At 37.2% G+C, this 24,307-nt stretch overlaps 1 protein-coding gene across 1 annotated transcript in view; it reads right to left on the bottom strand.

The window, feature by feature from the left end:
• LOC134541004 (putative aminopeptidase W07G4.4) overlaps positions 1-24,307 on the bottom strand; it is a 423,451-nt gene that overhangs the window by 111,928 nt on the left and 287,216 nt on the right. The gene's annotated exons all lie outside the window — the stretch shown is intronic.

Raw genomic sequence — 24,307 nt, 5'->3', positions numbered from 1 at the left:
TTACGACTGAGCCCTTAATTTAATGTCGTCATTTTCCGAATAATTAAAAAAAAAATACTGCTGCAGGACCATTGAACAATTATCGTTGTAAAAAATTTGTTAAGTAAGAACATATTCATGATTTCAAGATAATTAATTATCTAGCAAAACTTTTTACTGGTAAATCCAAAAATTCAATGGTTCTAAAGAAGTGAACGTATAGGGATTTAAAAGAAAGCCTACGTGAAAATAAAATAAAATCTAATTTTTTCCCCATCTTTTAGCAAAAAGGCTTATTACTCTTAATGGGAGAACATAGAATGATTTGTATGATCAGCAGTTTAAAAAAATACCTTTCAGCTCAGCCTACAGGCGTATGTAGATTACGAAGTTCATATTTATTCTGATACATTCTGGAAACTACCGGAACATTTTTAAGCATTTATTAAAATCCTACCCTTTGCTGTCATCTTGCCACGATTTTCCCCCATGAAATATACTTAACCGAGATTTTGCATATCTTTATTTTATTTGCCAGTGTGGAGTTGTTTGTGAAAAATTATGACAGTTATCTTTCCATAAAAATAACATGTAAAACTAAACATCTTTATAAACTTTTATTTGACCACTTTCTTAAGGTTAGGATCATATAAAAATAAATTTTCCGAAGTTCCCCTATGGTAACGACCGCATCAGGCATTCATTCCCTCTTATAAATGTTATACTTTAAAGATTTCACGATGCATGCAAAATTTGAAGAACTATTTTATACATGTCTACTCGTACAAAACTTTCTGTGAACAGTTATTTAAAAGACTGACGATTTAAATTCGTGCATAATTTTTACGACACTATTGTTTTATTTTTAAATGCAATTTTTTGCTTGTTTTACAAATTTATAAAAACTGCGTGGCAGCAAAGATTAAGTTATTTGATAATAATAAAAAAAATAATTCGCGGAGCAACGAAGACTAAAGCCATCGTGCTCGAGTGTTGGAGAGGAAGTTGGGCGGAAGGGGGGGGAAGGAGGATGCTGACTTATCTTTCGATGCATCGCTTTATCGAGCGAATATCGATTGTGCCCATCACCACCTATGGCCGCTATCGCACCCGAAACAACGGCTCGCAATCGAATATTAAACAAGATGTGCACCCCGAGGATTTGGTTATGCGTCGGCGAACTTAGTTAATCGATTATTCAGGGCCGGCGGTGTTGTGGAAGTGGTAAGTGGGGAGATGGTCAGGCCTGTATTAAGGGAAATAAAAATGTCGGAGGGGTTTGTTGATGAAGGAGGGGGGAGGGGCGTAAAGGGAGCGCATTAATAACCTTCACCCTCACCACTACCCCTCTACCTGGTCCTGGACAACTGACTCATCAATTACGCCCGATATCCCGGCCGGCTTCCATCCCTTAACTTTAACCCCTGCGTGTGAAAGTAGGTTCACGCAGGGAAAACACTACAGACTTAAGGCATGTCCTCACTCATGATTTTCGTGATCGATTTTTTTTCTTCCATTTATAAAAAAAAACGAGGTTAACTATTTTTTTGTGCAATATGAAAGCGTTAACCATCTATAAAATCACAAGTGGCATTGCTTTGAAATATTAAAAAGCTTCATTAATTTATTTACTCCAATTAAGTCTCCTTATTCGCAGGCAAAAAAAAAACGATTAAACTGCTACTTTAACAGCTAACTGAATAAAAATATTGCTATATATATTAATTTTTATGGTAACGCCATTCGGAACGCTACAATTTTGAATGTTGGAGCAGTTGGAGCACGTTCTAGTTTCTAGCATTCTAGTTTCGTCAAGAGTGGTTATGTTGCAGCAATCTTGTTTTTAGCTCGCAGCAAGTGTGCAGCAACATTTTTTATGGTAAGTGGTGGATCGCAGCAAGCTTTTGATAACAACTATTCTAGCTTGCACCATGCTCGCAGCAAGCCTGCCAAACTCGAGCCTTCGGTAAGCTTGCAGCAACCAAGTAGCTCTGATTTAGAGGTCAAGTCGGGGGAGCTCATTTGTTGCCCCTTGGATGGGCAGCCCTTCAGGATTTTTCTGGCAATGGTTTGTTTGTACAGCGACTGGAAGGACAGCCCATCAGGATTTTTCTGACAATAGTGTTTTTGAAAGGTTGTCTGAATGGTTGCCCCTTGGATAGGCAGTCCTTCAGGATTTTTCTGACAGTGGTTAGTTTAGGTTACGTTACGTTAGGTTAGGTTAGGTTAGGTCACTTAACAAACTAATCACTGTCAGAAAAATTCTGAATGGCTGCCCTTCCAAGGGGCAACAATTCAGACAACATTTCAAAAACACCACTGTCAGAAAAATCCAGATGGGCTGCCCTTCCATGGCGCAAAAATTCAGACAACCTTTAAAAAATACCACTGTTAAAGATATCCTGATGGGCTGCCCTTCCAAGGGGCAACAATTCAGGATTATAAAATTACGAAAATAGACACATTTTAAGATACTGGAAGGGCTGTCCTTCCAGTCGCTTTAAAAACTAACCACTGTCAGAAAAATCCTAAAGGGCTGCCCATCCAAGGGGCAACAATTCAGAAAACCTTTCAAAAACACTACTATCAGAAAAATTCTGATGGGCTGCCCTTCCAAGGGGCAAGTTTTCAGGATTATTTAAACACTTAAAGAAACATGTTTTCAGAAATTGGATGGGCTGTCCTTCCAGTCGCTGTACAAATAAACCATTGCCAGAAAAATCCTGAAGGGCTGCTCTTCCAAGGGGCAGTATTTCAGTCGCCCCGTCAAGTCTAACCTTAATACGTTGGGCCTGAAAAGCAGGCTTAGTTGTCAAGTGGTTTGGGAAGAGATTGTGGGTCAAAAACTTCGGGACCTGATTGAGTTTCAAAATTACTTTTTAATTCTTTGGTTCTATTTTTAAATATAATGATTCATAGGAACCATTTGAAGAGATGAGATACCCACTGATTACTTTTACAGTTATGGACACAGTAACGCGTATAGTCTTTTTTTTTAAGGTGGGGGTTTGAAAGTTGTACATACATAATATGGAGGAGGGGGGCCCGACAAAAATTGTGTGCCCCCGGTCCCTTGTGCTGCTGGGTTTTGTCGACTGCGACCTACTTACCATATCCAACAACTATCCTGCTTGTCCTTTAACCTTCTCGGTCTGTGTCGGCGCACACGGCGTGAAGGGCATCGTCTCATCTGGCCCAGCAGCCTGGCGAAGCAGCCACAGAGCAGACGTCACGCTAACCCGGGGGGAACAGAAGACAACCACCGCCACCTTCCACCACCTTCCAACCCTCCCCGACCAGAAACGTCGGAGGATTCACAGATTCCCCTGACCCCGCTCAAGGGAAGGACTATGGGAATTTTGTTTTCTTCCCTCACTCCCTTCCCAGTTTTGTCCAGAGAGTTTTAAGGGGGGGGGGGGTTGTGGGGGGTGGCGGGGCGAGGGACGGGTGGAGCGAAAGAAAGACGATGCCCCATGACGTAGCAAAACTTGCAAATTTCCTCATTCAAAGCCACCAGCTGGGGGGACAGCACGAGCTCGAATGGACCAACCAACCTCCCCGGGACGAATGAGGATTGTGATCTCCGAGGCAAATTGCTATGCCGCCGTGTCGGGAACACGAGTGTTTCGTGGTTTGGGTTGGTGGAGGGAGGGAGGGGGAGGATGTTTCTGGGGACAGAAGGCGAGACTGTTTGTAGCCCTCAACAGCCGCTGTCCTCACCAAACCCCCACACCACCACCACCCCCCCTAAGCACCACCCCCTCTTCACCTCTCTCGCGACCCCAGCGCGTTTCCGGTCTCCAACGCACGCCGCCACTGCATTATGCATCGTGGGCACCGGGGGAGCAAGCTGGCGCGGAATAAATGAAGGCCATCTCCACGAGCTCAGTGCAAGAACGACGCAAAAAGCCACGGCGCGGTGTGGTAGGTTTGACTAACAATCAAATGTTGTGTAATTTTACACGAAATGTATGTGGCAGCACCCACCAACGATGTTGGTGTCATTTTACACTAACATGCTTTCAAGTAAAATTACTATCAAAATTGAAAAAAAAGTACAATATTGCTACTGTTTGGTATCTCATGGCTGTTGGCGTATTTTTACTCTGTGGCATGTACATTTTACATATGTATTAATGTGCATCTTTATCACAACTATCAGTTAATTTTACTGCAACGATGAGTAATCTTACAAAAAAAAGTTAAATTGTATGTCTTCCAAGTTTTTTTAAATAAAAATTGTGTACTTTCGAGCGATGTTTAATTTTATCACCTGTTAATTTTAAAGCAAATGATTGAATGAGAAGAGAAATACGATACTTGAACTTTTGATTGTTAAGTTATGTGAATACCACTGTCGAAACCTAATGTAAATTGAATAAGTTTTTTTTCAGTATAAATTACAAAATACATTTGCAGTTATCTAGTAGTACTTAATTAACTCTGACCAATATTTTACTCTTTTACAGTGACGCTTGTGTGTAGATAAAAGCCCAGTGTACAGACAAGGAACAGGATACATTAATTTAACACTTGTTGTATGTGTAATTTTATCTATAGGCCTACATAAAAATGTTTAACTTAACACGCCAGTTATGGTGAAAATACGTGAATTTTTACAGAAGCCTATAGCACAATTTGGTTTTCTAGAAATAAATGTGTAAAACTGCCCCATCAACTGTACTAATTTTTCAAAATGATACGACAGAAATGAAAAAAGTACTAAACCTTTGTATATTTTATTTTCGATATTTTTTTTTACCGTATACATAAAAAATTCTTTTCACTTCATGATTTCTTTGAGGGAAAATTACACTATCATATATAAATCAAAAAACTTGAAGTTTTACTTTTTTCATTAATCTCACATAATTATGTTCTGCATTATTATAATTAATAAATTTATCTACCGAACACAGTTCCACAATTAGCATGGTAGAAAACTTCCAATGGTCTGAACTAAAATAAAATTTAAAAAAAATATAGTTTGGATTCTTTAAGTAAAATTATTATTTTACAGTAAGTGGTCATGAGCGACTGTTTAACTTTTCTTGGTATGATTCATCCTCAAATAAAATTAAAACAAAGGAATGAAGTACGAATATTGATACAACTAGAAGTAAGTTAGCAGTAACAAGTATAGAAGAAAGTAGCATATTCATGGGAATTAAAAATATATTTACACCAAATTCTAGTCACCTCCATGAAATTGTGAACAGCAGAGAACAAGCTAAAGCTGACAAGATCGAAGACTTTGATGAAACTCTGAGACCAAAATGTTTGAAACGACACGTTAAAATAATTTATTCTGATAAAGCTTGGGCTGATCACTGGGACGATGACGATAGTAACCTTGAGGCTGGTGTTGAAACGGGAGACGTCAGAGATGTTAAAAATATTATTAATAAACACACAAGGAAGATGACAGCAGCAGAAGAGATTGATTACACGACTTGGGAAGATCCTAACGTATTGGTGAATCGTCTGAGACTACTGCTGCCTTCGCTTAGGGTAAGAAATTATTCGTACATCAACGAAGTAGCCATTATACTCAAAGAACTGAAAGAAGCTGGCTACATACAATAACAACTTTTTTTTTTACTTGCGTGTGTATAAAATTGAAATATAAATTATATATTTGTTTTTAATATTCATACATTTATTTATAGAAATATGATTTATCATAATACAATTTAAAACTTAAAGATATAAAAACTTACCAATGACTAAATGGACAGTAATAATAAAGTCATTCTAGCAATCGAGGGAAGTTTGAACAAAATGCAATTTAAATCAGTTGGAGATAAAGGAATTTAAATAGTTTGAGCAAAATCAGTTGGAGCAGTTGGAAAACTAGGAGGAATTGGAGCATTGGAGCACTTGGAGCAATTGGAGCACTGAAGCAATTGGAGCACTGGAGAAATTGGAGCACTGGAGAAATTGGAGCACTGGAGAAATTGGAGCACTGGAGAAATTGGAGCACTGGATAAATTGGAGCAATATGAGTAGTTGGAGCTTTGGAGTAATTGAAGCACTTCGAGCAATTGGAGCACTGGAGCATTATAGCATTTGTATCACTTGCAGTAGTTGGATCATTGGGGTACTTGGAGCTTTGGAGTATTTGGAGCCTTGGTGCACTTATAGCTTTGGAGCATTGAAGTCTTGGATCTCTTGGAGCTGTTTGAGCAATTGGAGCATTAGATCATTGAGCAGTTGGAGCTCTGGAGATTTGGAGCTCTTAGAGATGTTAGAGGTTTGGAGAACTTGGATCTTTGGAGAACTTGGATCTTTGGAGAACTTGGAGCTGTTATATCTTAGGAGCAGTTGGATCTTTGGAGTAATTGGAGCACTTGAAGTAATTTGAGCATTGGAGCATTTGAAGCAATTGCAGCATTGTAGATTTGGAGCATTTGGAGCTTTGGAGCACTTAGAGGTGTTGGAGCAAATTGAGCATTGGAGCACTTGGAGCAGTTGGTGCAATTGTTGCAATTGTTGCAATTGTTGCAATTGGAGCATTGGAACAGTTGTGCGCTTTGGAACAGGTGTGCTCTTTGGAGCGATTGGAGATTCGGGCACTTGGAGCAATTGGAGCATTCGAGCCTTGGAGCACTTTAAACTGTTAAAACACTTGGAACAATTGGAGCACTGGAGCAATTGTAACATTAGATCACGAGGAGTTTTTGGAGCTTTGGAGCATTTAAACTGTTGGAGCAGTTGGAGCAATTGCAGCATTGGAGCGATTTCTCCCAACTCCCTGTCTACATGAGATTTTGAAAAACCACCCCTAATTCCCCTTACTACCCCAGAAATATCTGAAAGTGAGTGGCTTGATTCGTGCTGGATGACAGAATGTTGCCTGACCACCATATTTAGGTTTCTACAAACATGATTATTTCCCATTGGAAAATAGAAGGGTGTACCCCATAGAGTTAGCAAAAAAACTAGAGGGATTACTGTACATTACAATTAGAGTACAAACATGTGTGTACAACATCTGTCACCTCTTCCGGACATACAGGATGTTCTTGAAGTCTACATCAAGCTGAGAACAGTTTAATGGCCAAGTAAAAATGACTCTGAATTAAAGACACACAAAAAAAATTGTTCATATGTTTTGAGTTATAGTTTTTTTTTCAACGTGTTAAAATCCCTACCTAGCACGAATTATAAGACACAGTGACTACAAATACTATACGTGTATTGAAGCGAATGGCGTGCAGATTAATCATTCAATCTAATAAAATATTTTTTTTTTAAATTTTGAATTCACTATCTTACTTAACATCGAATGGCCTCAATATTCAATATTTAAGAATTTAAATTTTTGATATGTACTATCACATTGTGGAAATAATTTCAAATAAAGCAATTTTTAAAATACATTAATTTTTTTAAAAGAAGTGGCCAATGTTGCACTTTTTTGAAATCTTACTTAAACCATATTTTAAAATACTTTGCCAATTATCATAGTATATTTTTATAACTATGAATAATCAAATTTACATTTTTTACCACTTAAGTTGTGCAAAGAATTTTTTCCCTCCAAAATATAGCACGTTTTATTTTATTTTGAATAGTTGTCAATAGTGTGGTTTTACAGGACTGCGTAAAAAAAACACTTATAATAGTAAAATATGGAAATTTATAATAACATTATCTAATAAATTTTTGCAGAGTGTAGATTTCAAAACTTTAAAAATGCATATGAATCGTAATCTAATATATATTTATTTTAAATTGAAAGTCGTCATCATCTTGCGATTTCCAATATTTTTATACCGCTTGCAGTAAAGATTTAGTGTTAAATGTTTTTTTTTGTTTCCTAGTGGCATATGACTTAGCTTTGGCTACTTGTAGAAGTCGACACTTGTGAACTCGTGTAATTATCATGATAGTTGTAGTCGCCCGCGTGAAGTAATAAGTTGTTTCCTCGTGGCGCTTATTAGTTAATATATGGTTGCAACAAGATGTGATTCAGACCAAAACATTGGGAGAAAGAGTTCAGGACTAGAATTATAACAAAATAAAGAAAGATGGAAAAATCCAAGATGGTGGGGCCTAAACCCCCTTCGCAGGTTAGATCGCCTTCTATCGCCGCCATTTTTAACGAACTATAGGTAATCGTGGATTTTTAAAGCAACATGAAAAAAAAAAAAAGATGACGTAATCTTTTAATTAGCCCGTTCTCAGCTTGACGTTGAGTTCTGGGACAACGTATACGCTCAACAGGCTCACCATTACGCAGCGTGCGCGATCGCGCGTCTTCGTGCGAATAACGGAACGCGCGACCCGGGAGAGAGAGAGAGAGAGAGGCGCGCGCGAGATAGTTCCCCCGACCACCGCGTGGCAGCGCCACCTGTCCTTACTCTCGGCCAGCCTAGGCGGGAGAACTTCCCTTAATCCGCGCGGCGGGCCGGCTCCTGACCTCCGACTTTGCGGCAACGAATCGCGCAAGAGGGCTCCAGAGAGGTCTACCTCGAGTCCCCCAAAGCTCTTTCCCCCTACGGTCGATAATTTAGCTCCACGGGGCCGGAATTAACCGGCGTCTGCTGCGGAACAGATCCGCTACAGTGCATCATGGGTCGCGAGGCGGCGCGTGCAAAAACGGCTTCTCGACCACGACGCATACGAAACTGTCGAGATGAAACGCGTGCGTTATTTCTTCTGCAAATGGCGCAGATTTTAAAGTTACGTTTCTATCCAGTACATATTATCACTATACTGATTAAGAGGTTTTCGAATTTTAACCTGTTTACAACCCGTTGGATTTAAGTAGAGGCGATAGCGTGTTCGGAACATGACGAAAAGTAGCGCAACGAATAAAAAAAATCCTGACGCTCGAATTACTACGAAAAGTACAGCGATCAGGGATCTATTTAGCACAATGTTTGTTCCACTTGCAATTAAAATTAGAAAAAAATATGAAAAATACACCAAGCCAGGACTTCATAGCATTGTTATAGAAGAGTTGTCACGGAAAAACCATCGATAGAGATGATGGAAAATCGTCTAAACGATATATTTAATAATAATTCTTATCAACACATTTATTGACGACAACGCTTTAATATCTTATCGAAAAACAAAACGCTATATCATCAACCAACGAATATTAGTGAAATAATTTTTCACATCCCGTTGTATGTTTCACGTAAATGTGTAACCATACGTGATGTTTAAAGACGCGCTCGAAAAAAATGCTATCTTAATGAATAGTGTTTTGGTTGTTACTCTTGTTTTTAGGATAGGACTAATGTTCGTTTATTTGTAGCCCATGGCAAGAGGCTACAGTAACAGTGAACACAAAATTTCTCTCTTCTTGCGGAAAGGTACTGAAAAATACGGCGCCCTCAACGATTCAAGATGAATGTTCTATGCATGTGCCATGTCTTAAAACATATATCATGCGTTTTCCTATTACGTTTACGTTGCTACTGAAATAAGTTTATGGATTAGGTTAAGGCTAACTTTACAAGTTAGGTGTGAAAATGTTGGAAGTTTGGAACACTGAAATGTTAAAACACTTCTAAGGCGACAACGAGGAAATTAGGCGTGGCGAGGCCTTACTGGTTTGCGGAAACGTCAATTTCAGATTACAAAAAAAAATCTATTTTTTAGCCTCTCAACACTACAAGAGGCTTAAAATTTTAGTTTTTAATATACATAACCTGTGATTGTTCTGCGCGAGAATTAACACTAGCGCCCACTCCATTCGCGAATATTTATGTTTTAATATTTTATCTTTAAAAATCAACTTGCATAAAACACGGACAGGAGCAGGGATGGATGCATGCAGCGCTCATAAGCGAATTTATTTAGAACTACAACAATTCTGCGAAGTTTCACTTTTAACGAGCGCTTTGGTCACGCATACCCTTGAGGGGTTTTACTGACGTGTAACACCTTAGCTCTCGGTGTACGACATTGGCTAGGGGCAACTTCGTGAGTGGAACGGAAATGTGTAACCATGGCGCTGTCACTTATGGCGGATGGCGCAAAAACCAAAGTTCACAAAGCCGAAGGGAAGCTTTATAGTATTATGTAACTGTTTAATGAATGTTAACAAGAGTCGCAGTATTTAAAAAAAAAAACCTTGACGAAAATCAGGCCCAAAGCCGGAGTTTAATATTACCTCCCCCCCCCCCCCCTCAAATTATTCGCCTTTATCGGAGCTGTTTCGTTATAGAGTTTAACCTTTCGCTCTGAAAATAGAACGATTCAAAAGTCGACGTAGCTGCTCCAGCACCGAATTCTAGCGGCGGGTGTGGAAACTACGTGTGATTCGCGTCCAGAAATGTAGCTGAAAACCCAGGTTGCGTGTATATTTATGAAATCTCGGCATTATTTTAAAGAATTCGATGTTATATTTCGCATCCAAGTTTCGTATTATAAGTGTGTTTGCAACATGAGAACAGAACACATGAGTTTTTTTGAAAATCATTGGCCAGGATTGTCTGAGAGATCGGAGATACAGTTGAGTTAGATTCATCCTGTCCTTGCAGTCAACTGCCCAAGTGTCTTGTTTCTCGGAGGTTGAATACACTTCGCACTGGTAACGATGATATTGATAATGATAGAGACCTGCAAAATTCGCGGGTTCAATGACCTCCAGGATAGACTCTACTACACTCTACACACTCGGGCAAATGCCAACTGTTCATTGGCTGCTGACTTGTGAGTCGTCTCGACCGAGTGTCTGTGATTCGACACTTCTATGAGTGAGGGTCTCTAATTGACCTCAGTCCTCCAGATTAACAGTGAACCAATGACAGAAGCAGCACTGAGGTATAATTATTTGAATTGTAGCATATCACGAAATGAATCCGCGAATTTTGCAGGTCTCTAATAATTAAGTTTAATGTAATGACTTTATTTGGGGGAGGGGGGACGACGGCAGTCCCTTGAGGCAAATACCCACCGACACACCGCAATGTCAGCCACGTTTCCCACTTGATGGACGTTGATAGTGATCTGTCAACTAGTCACAAGGCAGAGATTATAAAAATATCAGTGAAAATTACTGATGTATCAGTGGTTTTCAGTTCACTGAAAGACGCTATGAGAGTTCACATATAGATTCAATTGGAGCCTTAGGGGTAAGAAGTAAGGGAGTTGGCGTGTAAAATCTTTGCCTTGGTATAACGAAGTCAAAATGAGAACGACCCCTTACCCCGCCCGGTTCTTTTCCTATCCACGTTGCAAATACATTTTTGGTTATGACGAAGTTTTACGCTGCTAAATATTACAGATGTTTTGGTATCATGTTTATTTAGTAATATTAACTACATGATGGCAATTTTTACAATTTATCGTAGGGAGTTATTTTCAAGCTATTTAAATTTTTTTTATAACATACTAGCTTTTATATATCTACGATTTGTTTTGCTATCCAACTGCTAACCAGTTGACTTCAACTTCAGAACAGACACCAATTCCATTGACTCCATGATTGAAAAAGTTGTAACAGATCTGTAATAAAAATGTTCACTTTTTTTGAAGTGAAAACTTATTTAGCCGCGTTGAGCGATTTTTGGTAGGGGCAAAACTTATGGGTTCGCGTCACCGACATGCTCGTGACGTGTTGTGCCAGACTGGCGAATCGCAGCGGCCTGTGTACATGTATACGAATATATACACTAATACAGTGTATATACTCTACTGTATCGTGTGCGTGTTTGACTCTTTCTGGATGGGTAAAATCTTGTGAGTTCGCATCACCGACATGCTGTAGTAGCAGTAAGTGAAGTTAATTTGACCACGTGAATACTTGACCTAGGTCTGACATTACTGGTAAGTCACAGTTAGGTAATGAATTTTTACGAAATTTTTACATACCACTGACATCTGTTGTGACTAAAAAATGATGTAAGGATAAATGATATCATGCGGACATCGTACTGACATAATATAAAAATCATTTTCTTACGTAGGTACATTTGACGTAGAAATGATGTCATATTACACATTTAAAAACAAAGTTTTAAGTTTTCACTTCTGTTGACAGTCCCCATGACTGGCTATTTTTTTCCCTTCATTATTTTGTGGTGTTCACATGGTTCGGCTAACAATGTTACTTTATTGTTAATTTATGAACGAAATTCGAGGACAGAGGTTCAAAATACAAGTTTCGTTTTACAGACGTGAGCATGCCTCTTATATATATTCTGGCGCAGAAAATTTCTGGTATTTTTTTTTTGGCTTACGGTAATGGCTACTGTTACATTTTCCCGCCGCTCGTACTAACAACCTCTTTTCTTTTCTCTGTGATCTCCTTGTTAGTCTTTGATGTTGTGAAAACCGGCTTGAATCTCTTATAATACGAATTTTTTTTTTTGCTTATCTTGTCTTCTGTTGTTTATGGATATATATATATTTCTTTTCCGCCCAGTTTGCAACATATTTCTTCACTCTTCGTTTTCCTCGTCCGCGCTGCTTTTGGAATTTTTTTTTCTGCCATTACGTCTCGAAAGCCTGCCCCTGTTTGCATTTCTTTCTCTTCTTCCTTAGGCATTGCAATTTCAAACTTGAATTTCCAATGACGCTTTCTTCACATCAGCGCAAGAATCTTTAGTGTCTCTTTTTATTTAATTATTCAGTATCTTTGTGATTCTCCACTTAATCTGCATTGTTATATATATATATATATATATATATATATATATATATATATATATATATACACACACACACACACACACACACACACAGCCCGATATGCAACTCACTGTCTGACTCGCTAATATATACAAACTAGGAAGTTGTAATGCCTCTATCGCCCCGTTGAAATATGATGAATATAACAAACACTGTAATTTAATAACACGAAATGTTTATTAAAACATTCAATTTATTTTAATTTCGTGCAACTATTCTTACATAAACATAAAAATTAAAAAAAAATCAATTCGAAAAAAATGATGTAACTTAGATACCGACAGATTTTTAATGAAATTTTAAACATGAAAGATATAACCATATATTTAAAATTTAAAAAAAATATTTAAAAAAGGGGCATAACTTCAAAATTCAAAATATCATCAAAAGTGTTTGCAGACTTTCACGGCCATTGTCTGAAATAGCTTGGCTTCAGGGTTGTAGCCGAGTCCTTGGCGAATAATTCACGCGGCTACAACCCACATCGAAATATTACGAGCGAGTCAACTCTCTGCGAAGATGGGGGGGGGGGGGGGGGAGGCTCTGGACCCGATAACCGACGACGGACTCTGAGACGAATATTCCACAAGTCACTGCCTCAGACTTCCGAGAGGTTTTCTTTTGTTTCATTCCATGCTTATTCTTACGTCATAATACACCAAGTCAATGTTGTACTAATCTCAAGTGAAACCCCAAACAGATTTAATTTAATTTTGATTGCAAGCAGCGGTTTGCGAATTTGATAAAACATTTGCTTGAGTTAGAGCGAATTTTAAAAACATAAAATAATTTACAAATGTTATGTTGTCCTATCGAGTGTATTGTTGAACGAAGTCTGTTTTTTTTTTTACTTTGTTGATTTTATTCAGGGAACGTGTATCCATATTTATCACAAGAGCCCCAGTAAAATATATTAGGTGAATTAAATTATTCTGTCAATAATTATTTTTACTCTTGTTTGAGTCCGATACTTATGTTAATGTTCAATTTGTTAACAGCTTTACACGGTCTTGGAGTAGCAGCGTTCATCCAAAGAATGTACATTTCGTCAAGAATACACGGGTGTTCGATTTTATCCTGTAACTTGTTTTGTAGGAATATCTTGATAGTAAAAAAATAGCGTTTCTAGTCACACAGTTTTTTTCTTGTGTTCGCTCTAACTTTCATCCTTTTTTCAGCTTACTAGGGGCACAAAACTATACTTGTAACATAATATTCTGAAAAAAATGTTGGGATCTTTCCATTTAAGATACATAACTTTTTGTAACATTTATTTAGCTACATTAAACATACTGTAAAAAAAATTTAAATTAGTAACTGGGAGAAAATCAACTACAGAAACATATATAGGCCTATATATAGGCCTATATATGTACACACAGATACGTATTAAATGTTCAAAAAAAATATAAATTACAATAAATGCTGTGGTACTTAAAATAAGCACTATAAAGTCACGGATTGAACCGTCGTATAAGATTTGGCGAGATCTAAAAAAAAAAAACATTTCATGACTCATAATATCCAGTCGTTAATACCTTAGTTACGCCGATCTTAGATCCAGGATCAAATTTCTAATCGTTTCAGGAATGTTTCAAATATTTTCCACGCTTAACTTACGGTTTCCCTATCTAAATTAATGAAATGTAAATTTTTTGTCAAATTGAAAAGATCATAGCATCATTAGTTATAAGAGAAAAATTTAGCTATAAAATTATATTTGGTGTTTTTTTTTTCCATTTGTAATTATTTCCCATGCTTATGTGGCACCTAAAATCATCGAGTTTAGCACATTTTTAGACAGTTGGAAGTGCGCATATTCATGATAAATATAACGACATTATTTGTCCTATAAAGGTGAAAATATTTTTTAAATTTATTTAAAAATGCTAAACACACGAAATATTTATTTCACCTCTGAATATGCAGTTACAGACTCCATGTTGAGGTTTTGGAGTCATAGCCACTAATGAGCGAAAGCGAGTCGATGTATATACGATCTCTTTATATTTGTGGTAGAGTGCGATACTAAAGTGTCTGAGTGTGTTATGAAAGGGCCACTCATTCAACAAACCACTTGTGACAGGATCTATGATTTTATGCTTGCTTCTTTCATCCCTTTCGCATAATTGGCTAATTTCGTGCAAAATTATTTTTCTTTTAAAATAATTTGCGAACTACGACGAACTAACGAATTAAATGTTTATCTAATTTATAATTTTTAGTTATATCTTAAGCTACTTGTATAGTAATATGCATGCATATTTTCGTCTCTGAAAAACTATCTAGTGGATTTAAAGAGGTTTATATATGAGAAAGCAGAATAAGGCTTCGTTTTTGTGGGTGAAACTAGTGGGGGGAAAAAAAACTGAGTGCTTTTATCGGCAGAAGTTTTATGGAGTTTCAAGATAAAGAATGCGCTTTTATATTTGCTGCATCACAGATTGCGAATGTATTTATGTATACGGTCACCGGATATAAAAATAAACTACTCTCTACGTGCACCGTATGTTGTTCCTCACTTCTCTGCGTAAAACTTTCCAACTTTAAGTGCTACACTCCAACACTCCAAATGAAAATGTATGTAGGGTTCTCGAGTTTAAAATTTATGACTCCCGCAGTTGTTTTAAACAAGTTCCGTGGACCTTAAAGCCGCTCTGGTTTGAAATTGAAATAATAAGAAAAGTACACATGGATGCGTGTTCGCCATTCGCGTTTGTTGTGAAACTTCACAGACAGAGGAATTTAAATGTATAAGAAAGAAAGTGCGCAAGTATACTAGTGTGCAAGTATACTAGTTTGCAAGAATACTAGTGTGAAAGAATACTAGTGTGCAAGTATTATATATCCTGCAAGTATAGTACTAATGTACAAGTATAATAGCCTGGTAGTATAATAATGTGCAAGTATAATAGCCTGCTGGTATACTAGTGTGCAAGTATAATAGTGTGCAAGTATAATAGTGTGCAAGTATAATAGTGTGCAAGTATAATAGTGTGCAAGTATACTAGTGTGCAAGTATGCTAGTGTGCAAGTATAATAGCCTGCTGGTATACTAGTGTGCAAGTATACTAGTGTGCAAGTATACTAGTGTGCAAGTATACTAGTGTGCAAGTATGCTAGTGTGCAAGTATGCTAGTGTGCAAGTGTGCTAGTGTGAAAGTATGCTAGTGTGAAAGTATGCTAGTGTGCAAGTTTACTAGTGTGAAAATTTACCAGTGTGCACGTTTACTAGTGTGCAAGTTTACTAGTGTGCAAGTTTACGAGTGTGCACATTTAATAGTGTGCAAGTTTACTAGTGTGCAAGTTTACGAGTGTGCAAGTATAATAGTGTGTAAGTATACAAGTATACAAGTGTACAAGTATACAAGTGTACAAGTATACAAGTGTACAAGTATACTAGTGTGCTTTACTGCAAACATGTCACAGAGCACTCTACTCGTGATCGTTACAATTTTCGTTACGGTCTATGACGTCATCACCTCTACTTATCCTAACGGCTGAAAAAAAATCTAATTAAATTATCCATTCCATTTTTTTAAATCTCTTCTTTTGAAGCTAATTGTGCCATGTCATTATTTACGTAAATCGCGATACATACAAACAAAATACTTCTGTATATATTTTTGCTGTAATGTATATAATCTTTACCAATTAGTTTTCTATTTTCAACCGCACAAGGGGTTAAAAGACGGTCAATTTGTAGCAGGATTTATGTTATGTGGTATTATTTAAAAACAAGCAAAATTTACCAAAATTGTTTTACAATTTGCTGAAGTAATACTTTTTAAAATGTATAATATTGTACATATGGTTTTAACATAAACAATTTATATGTTCTAATCAAATCAAAGTTAATTTAAGATATTGAAAATGATAAACATACCTTCAGCTACCTTATCTTCTTAAACATTCTCCGAAATATCACCTCTTTGTTGAAACAGGTTGTTTTATTTAATTAATACAAAAGTTATGAAATCCATTATATCAGTATAGGCAAGATAAATTTACACTTAATTTTAAAAAAAGGTTTGTTATAATTATTTTGGAATTCACATCTGCGGTAAAAACAAAGAAAACGGGATTAGTTTGGATTTTGTTTGTTTGGTTGTTTAACATTTATTGCCATATCACTTAGTTCTGAATTTTTACGTGGATATTCGTGAGGAAAAAGAGGAGAGGAGTAAAAAATTACGTTTTTTTACTTAAGTAATAATAAGCAAACTAAGATTCAACAAATACGTTGAATAATAGATTTTATATCTGTACTCATTATTTCAAATAAAGTTACGATTGTATCAAATATCCTTAAATAATTGAAGGTCTTTGTAATAAGATGAAATTATTTAATTATTCTAAGCATAGCTCTACTATCTATACTAATATTATAAAGCTGAATAGTTTGTTTGTTTGTTTGAACGCGCTAATCACAGGAACCACTGGTCCGATTTGAAAAATTCTTTCAGTGTTGGATAGTACATTTATCGAGGAAGGCTATAGGCTATATTATATTATCCATAACATTAGGGATCCTTATTAAAAGTCCAATTTAGAATCAAATGTGTTGGAGGGGGTTAAATACAACATGCAGTACACGTACGAAGTGTGTGTTGACAATACCGCAGGCGCTAGAAGTTTATTTCCTATTGCCTATTAACATTGTTGCCACACACTAGATGCCTTATCATTCTTAATTTTCCCATACAAGTAAAAACACCCGTGTGATATTAACAACGAAGCAATCAGTACCCTCATAAGAGTTCAATTAGTATTTAAATACTTTTTATCACTTTAAATCGCAAACCTAAACTATTGTTTTTTTCCTCTCTCTGTGTTCAATTTGTTTTTTTATTGCCCTTTTTTTCAAATATATATATTTTTCAGACTTGAAACTTCACAGTATGTTCCTTAAGTTACGCAGGATGACATTTTCCGAAAATTAGATCCCATGGGTGGTTAAAACCAGGCAAAAGTGGGTACTTTGTCTGCATGAGAACAGGATTTTGCATTGTTCATGCCTTCTGCGTCTCCATGGCAACGGGCATCGCGCGGCAGTGGCGTACCCACAAGGAGGGGCATGTATAATGAGCGGCGCAAGAGTGATCTGCCTGTAGACTGCCGTAGCGAAGTACGGGTACATCAGTTGTACGTTGCGTGCACGAGTCGGGAAACCATCGGTGCTATTCATTTTCTCTCCGGTACATTATGCAGCATTGTAATAAAATTTCACCGAATTTTTTTAATTTACCATTACTGTAAATGGGAGATGTGGCTTAATTTTTTTTCCATTTGTATAGCCGTGCGAAGCCGGGTTGGGCAGCTAGTAGTAAATAAAAGTGTTGGTGTAAACGACGGCATAAATATAGTTAAAATGAAATAGGCGCGTGTTTACCTTTTTTTTATAATTATCTACGTCAAGAAATAAAAAGGAGCTAAGTGTGATCTCATCAAGGTAAAAAATATCCTCGAACACTCTAAAGCATAAGTTTTAAAATCAGATACTTAATCTTTACTAAAAATAAAAATGTCTACGAATATCCACATTTTTTAAAATTATAATTCTCAAACTGTTTTGTCATAAAATAAATCTTTTATGTACCTGACAAATTTACTTTTTCTATTTATTTAGTAAATATGATTTAGAATTAATCACATACTTTTCTTTAAATGGTTAGATTTTATAAAAAGTGCAAGAAAAGCTGCGGGTTTTAAGTTAGTTTTTAAATAAAACAAACAGTTTAATTCGAGCGTAGTTCATCTTGCATAATCGAGTTTGGAGCAAAATGATCCACTCAATGGGGGATTTAGATTTATTAAAAATTTTTGAACGCACGCCATTGCAGTTTTGTATTGTTTGACATGGAAAATAAAATTTGAAGAATGAAAAATGAGAAATAAAAATGAAAACAAAAAACCCACAGAGAACATGCCTAAATCAGCTGATGCGAACAGATGGAACCAATGATGTGACTAAACAGGTATTAAGGATAATACAACGACAGCACAGACCAACAGATTAAAACTTAAAATATCAGACAGCACAAAAAATCCGTGGAAGGAATTCAGTCGTGAAAATATGAACAGCGCAGACGAGCACAGTGCGTAAACAACGACGAGTCAGTTTCAGCAATAGCAGTAAATGCAGACAAAAAATCTGGAACATGGAGGAAACATACGATCACAAAGATGGAAATAAACAGGGATTAACGTCGAAAAAACAGTTGCGACGTTTCGAGAACTGGAATCTGTTCTCATCATCAGGCACAAACAAAATGATGTCTGTTTTTTTTTTTTTTTTCGTGAAAAACAGTGCAAAACTGCTATGGCTTATGAAAAAAAAAATTGTCTACCCGAAAACTCGTGGAAAAAAATCTACTCTAATTCTTCTTACCCCTTCCTTCACTTCGTCGTCAGTTTTTGAGGAACCTTTTTCTTTGACACCCAGCATGTACCAGCAATTGCGTATGTCCAATATATGATGGCGAATCAATCCTCCATACATCAAGAATCATTGAGAGAACAAGAATGATGGGTATCACTGTTCACAAGACGAGGTCTTCAATTTTAATTAAATAATTAATTTTTTAATTTTTTTCCAGTGCAAGCTGTCAGGTATTTAATTTTCCCCGGCCATCTAGAAACCAATGATCGGCTTGGTTACCATAAAAAAAAAACCAACCCAGGTGGGTTTTTTGACATTAACATTTTTTTCAGAAATAATTCATTTTGGTGGCTTTTTTTGTAATAATAAACTTGTTAATATTAAACCTATTCAATACCTTATGCTTAGGAGTCTACACTTAGTTCTTTTAAGTGAAATATTATTTATCTAATACTTGCTAAAAGGTTAGTGATAATACATTGAAATCAGCCTATGTTTAACACTTGGGTGTGCATCTGTAATTCACAGTCGTAAATTGGGGAATTGTAATAAAACACGTTAATTTATATATTTTAATTTTTATTGATATGAATACTGAAAAAAAAAACTTTGGTTTTATTGAAGAAAAAATAATGTTACCAACTGATAATCCACGGGTCGGGTGCATGGCTGCCAACCCTGGGTCACTGCTGGGAAGTCGGTGGATATATAGCGGTCGTGTGATTGACTGAAGGCAGGTCGTCAAGGGGGGTGAAGGTGAGGGTCGAAGGAGGGAAGGGGGGGGGGAGGCAGGTGAAGTAACAATCCGGTTAAGCGCCGGACCAGCGGACGAACAGATGAATATTCACGAGGCCGCAGCTGACGGACCGCACACCGCAGGCACACAGCCACATGCACAGACACATACACATACACAGACACACGCTCGCAACTCGCACCGGCTGCGTCAGGCCTAATTTATATTTGGGCTTTGAATATATATACTGTATAGAAGTCGCCAGCCCAGGTTAAAATTTCTAATACGGTTTGAGGTAGTTGGTTGATTCACCGCCGCAATCGCCACCATCTCTAGGGCATCGACTTGTGGTGGTCCCTAGCGGACAAGTTTCGAACTCTTCAAACATCCCTTCCCCCTCCCGTTGAACGACCTTGAGCTGCAGTGAATGATAGATGGGGGGTGCGGGGAATGACAGCGGGCGACAGCGCTGCGCTCTAACGTGTAAATAACAACTAAGACGATACAGGGCGTTACGGCAGCGCACTGCAGCGGTGAAGTTCCCAAGCTGCTCTTCATACGCTTCTGAAAAACGTAGAGTAAATCCTATCCACTCGCGACTTCTATACAGTATATATATTCAAAGATTTGGGCGAGAGTTTACAGGCTAATTTTTAGCCGGGGGGGGGGATATATATATATATATATATATCAATGCGCGCGGTAGAAGTGAAACACTTCGCACTGAAACGATGGACGCAACGACGACAGTACAGGCGAACACAGCAGGATTCCCACGACAAGAAACAGTTTCTGTACTTGTACAGAAACCTGTTGCCAAGAAATAGTTTAACGTACCACGTGAAAGATAGGGTAACTTTGTACAATAAATGTCTATGGTTATTTTTTTGCACACACACACACCTACACACACACACTTTTTTTTCTCTCGAGATAATACTGAGTTTTTGTTACAGATTTTTTAAATTATATATTTCATTCACAAGTATAACTTTCTTCAAATCATGGAGAAAGGTAATTGAATATAAAAAAAAATTAAATTTATTTTGCTGTATCATGCCTATTTTGTGCGCAGTTTAACCTGGAAAACTATTCAGGGAACGGTTTACAAATAACTTTTAACTATTGGACCACACAAAGCAAAAGTACCCGGGTAAGAATCTGAACGCAGTTTTACCTTTGAATATATATACTGTATAGAAGTCGCGAGTGGATAGGATTTACTCTACGTTTTTCAGAAGCGTATGAGAGCAGCTTGGGAACTTTACCGCTGCAGTGCGCTGCCGTAACGCCCTGTATCGTCTTAGTTGTTATTTACACGTTAGAGCGCAGCGCTGTCACCCGCTGTCATTCCCCGCACCCCCCATCCATCATTCACTGCAGCTCACGGTCGTTCAGCGGGTGGGGGAAGGGGTGTTTGAAGAGTTCGGCACTTGTCGGCTAGGGACCACCACAAGTCGATGACCTAGAGATGGTGGCGATTGCGGCGGTGAATTAACCAACTACCTCAAAACCGTATTAGAAATTTTAACCTGGGCTGGCGACTTCTATATAGTATATATATTCAAAGGTTTTACTACGAACACTATTTTCGCAGTGATACAGTTGTTTTCATGAAAATGTACAAATGGACACAAATCTGTAATTTTAGAGGAATATTTCTGCTACATTTCCAAAAATTATTGTTGTAGAAGTGAATATTACACTTCAATAAACCACTTGAACGATAAAACAAAACATTTAATATTTCGCTTGAATTATAAAACCAAACAATAAAAGGAGATAACTCTTTGTACTATTTAGCGTAACGAAATTTGCAACACTGTACTATTGCTTCACTTCACTCTTGCTCGGGAGTGATGAGTGGGAAACACAGAAAATTCTTTTTACACTATCTCCCACATCGAACACCCCACTCTTGATCGTTGCATTTTTCATAATAAGCATGATACCACAAAATATAGTCAAATTGTTGAATAGTCTATTATATTTTTTCAAAGTTTAAGACAACTTTGCTTCAATGAAATATCAATTAAAATACAATATGTCCGTAAAAGATTGTCCCAGTTATAAATTTTTATATGGTATCTACTGTATGAGATGTAGAGTTTTGGTTCGAGGTCACAACCAAAGAGTATAACTCAAACCGTTTTAGATAAGCGCACGCAAAATGGCGACTCCTGAGCGTTAAGCGTTTTGTGTTCTGCAGATTGTTAAGGGTGATTGTGTAACTTGAGTTCAACGAGCGTTTAGTTTAATTGTAATCCTCAATGCGGAAAAAAAACCCCATCTGCCATGATATAAGCAATTCGATACGACCGGATGTGTTTGTGAAGGGAAAAAGCACGGGCCGACAAAAAATTTCTGCACACAGGATGTTGACCGATCCAAAGAATCTGACTGCATAGTACTTACTTAGAAATCTGTTCGTAAATCAAGTCTTGAACTTCAGCTGACAAGCACGACCCTTTTGGAAGGTTTCAAGAACACGTTTACACACGCATCCGTACCGGTTACAGTTGCTGCACGCTTTAAAGCCAGATGACGAAGTGAAAAGTTACAACTTACAACCTTAAAGTGTTTGAGCGGGAAGATTACACTTTCTTGATCGTGTGGTGTTCAGATGAGTCAACTTGTTCATCTAAGTGGGAAGGTAAAAAACTCACAATTTTCGTATCTGGGGACGTGTGCCTTATAACTAAAAGGTGCACATATTGAAAATTTGTAAGGAGATCTGGATTTAGTTCATCTTCAATTCTGATGTATGATTTGTTGTAAATGGAGTAGGTGTATTTGGTTCATCCTGGGACAGGGGTGTGGGGTGGGGGATCCGGGGATCCGCGGCGGTCATCTTGGAATACGTCACTTCCAGCGGCCATCTTGTAATACGTCACTTCCGGCGGCCATCTTGGATTACGCCACTTCCGGCGGCCATCTTGTATTTGACCTTGACCTTTGACCCCGACGACCATTTTGTTTTTCTAGAACATTCCGCCATTTTGTTTTCTAGATCATTCCGCCATTTTGAGTTTCGTACACCATCTTGAAAATCTTTATGTATTATCCGATTTTAATGGGAAAAAAATTAAAATTTATAAAAAATTAAATAATCAAAATTTTAAAATAAAATTTAAAAATATATTATTTAATACAATTTTAATTAAATACCTGCGCATCGAACACCCAATTCCTCTATATTACGTATATACCATCTAGCACCCCACTCCTATGTTACAATGATATCGCTATCGAACACCCCACTCACCCCTGTTACAATTTTTCGTTACACCGCATTCTTTAAAATAAATTTATTATCAAAATAAAAAATATATACCATCGTTGTCTGTCGGAGGCAGCCATCTTATTTATTAGAGACCGCCATCTTGATTTCATCTGATGGATGTAATCATCGGGTGTAGGTTTCTAAAGTACATTAGTGTATGTAAGGTCGATTTCCTATCCCGTACCAGCATTATTATGACCCTTATAGACGAAAACCACAAAATCCACAGTCATTTTGCTGTTGTAACCACCATTTTTTCTTAAAGTCTTATCATTTATAGGTTTTAACTAAAATATATGTTATCGATACTATCTTTGTGGATGCATTAGTTAAAGTAATGATAATTTAAAAAAAAAAATTATTAACCCATCATAGCGGACCAGAAATTTTTCAGAGTTCTAACTCACAAGTAATATTCTCTTCTCTTGTTTGCGTACTCGTATTTAAAAAGCTGCATGGTAGCAGATATTTTTAATGTCTGTGTATAATTACATTCCTAAACAAGTCCGTGTTTGCGTACTCGTGTTTAAAAGCTGCATGGAAGCAGATATTTTAATGTTTGTGAATAATTACATTTCACCATTCTGTAAGATATTTATAAGTATCAGTACCTCGTGGGATATAGGTTCTATATTAAAAATAATAAACAATATGTAGGTCAAATTGTATTTATTAAATTAAGAACATATTTTACACAACAAAAATGGAGCAAAACAGAAACTATACATCAAAAAACTTAAACTTTACAACAAAAATGGAAACTATACAGCAAAAACACAAACTGTACAACAAAATGAAAACTATAAAACAAAAAACAAAAAAACTATACAACAAATGGAAACAACTACCAAACTGCCAAACTATTTAAATCAAAAACTATTTACAGGAAAAAAAATTATTCGTCACCTCATACATATCCGTGGGGGACTGTGTGGATACCATCTTCGCAGATCAGCCGTTTGTCGTCCTCCCACGTTATGGCCAGCTTATTGCTGTACTCAGTATAGAGTATGTGCTGACGGGAGCGAATTGCTCTAACGCCTGCCCTCATTGTGCAGTGGTCTTGCAGGGCATCCAGGTAGTCGTCGAATGTTATGTGTTTTTTGACCACACATCGCTGGATGCCCTTGGCCTTTTTCTCGCTCTTACCACCACACCTGTAAGCGTAGAGTTTGGCCCGTAGGCTTACAAACTCCTCCATCACTTCTCCCCCACATTCATATTTGAATTTACCGACAACTTTCTTGTTGATGGGGGAGAAGCATGGGTGGTC

The sequence above is a fragment of the Bacillus rossius genome, chromosome 17 (genome assembly GCF_032445375.1).
Source record: "Bacillus rossius redtenbacheri isolate Brsri chromosome 17, Brsri_v3, whole genome shotgun sequence".
Classification (NCBI taxonomy): Eukaryota; Metazoa; Arthropoda; class Insecta; order Phasmatodea; family Bacillidae; genus Bacillus; species Bacillus rossius.
The sequence above is the reverse complement of the archived record's forward strand: the minus strand, read 5'-3'. Positions and strand labels throughout refer to the sequence as shown.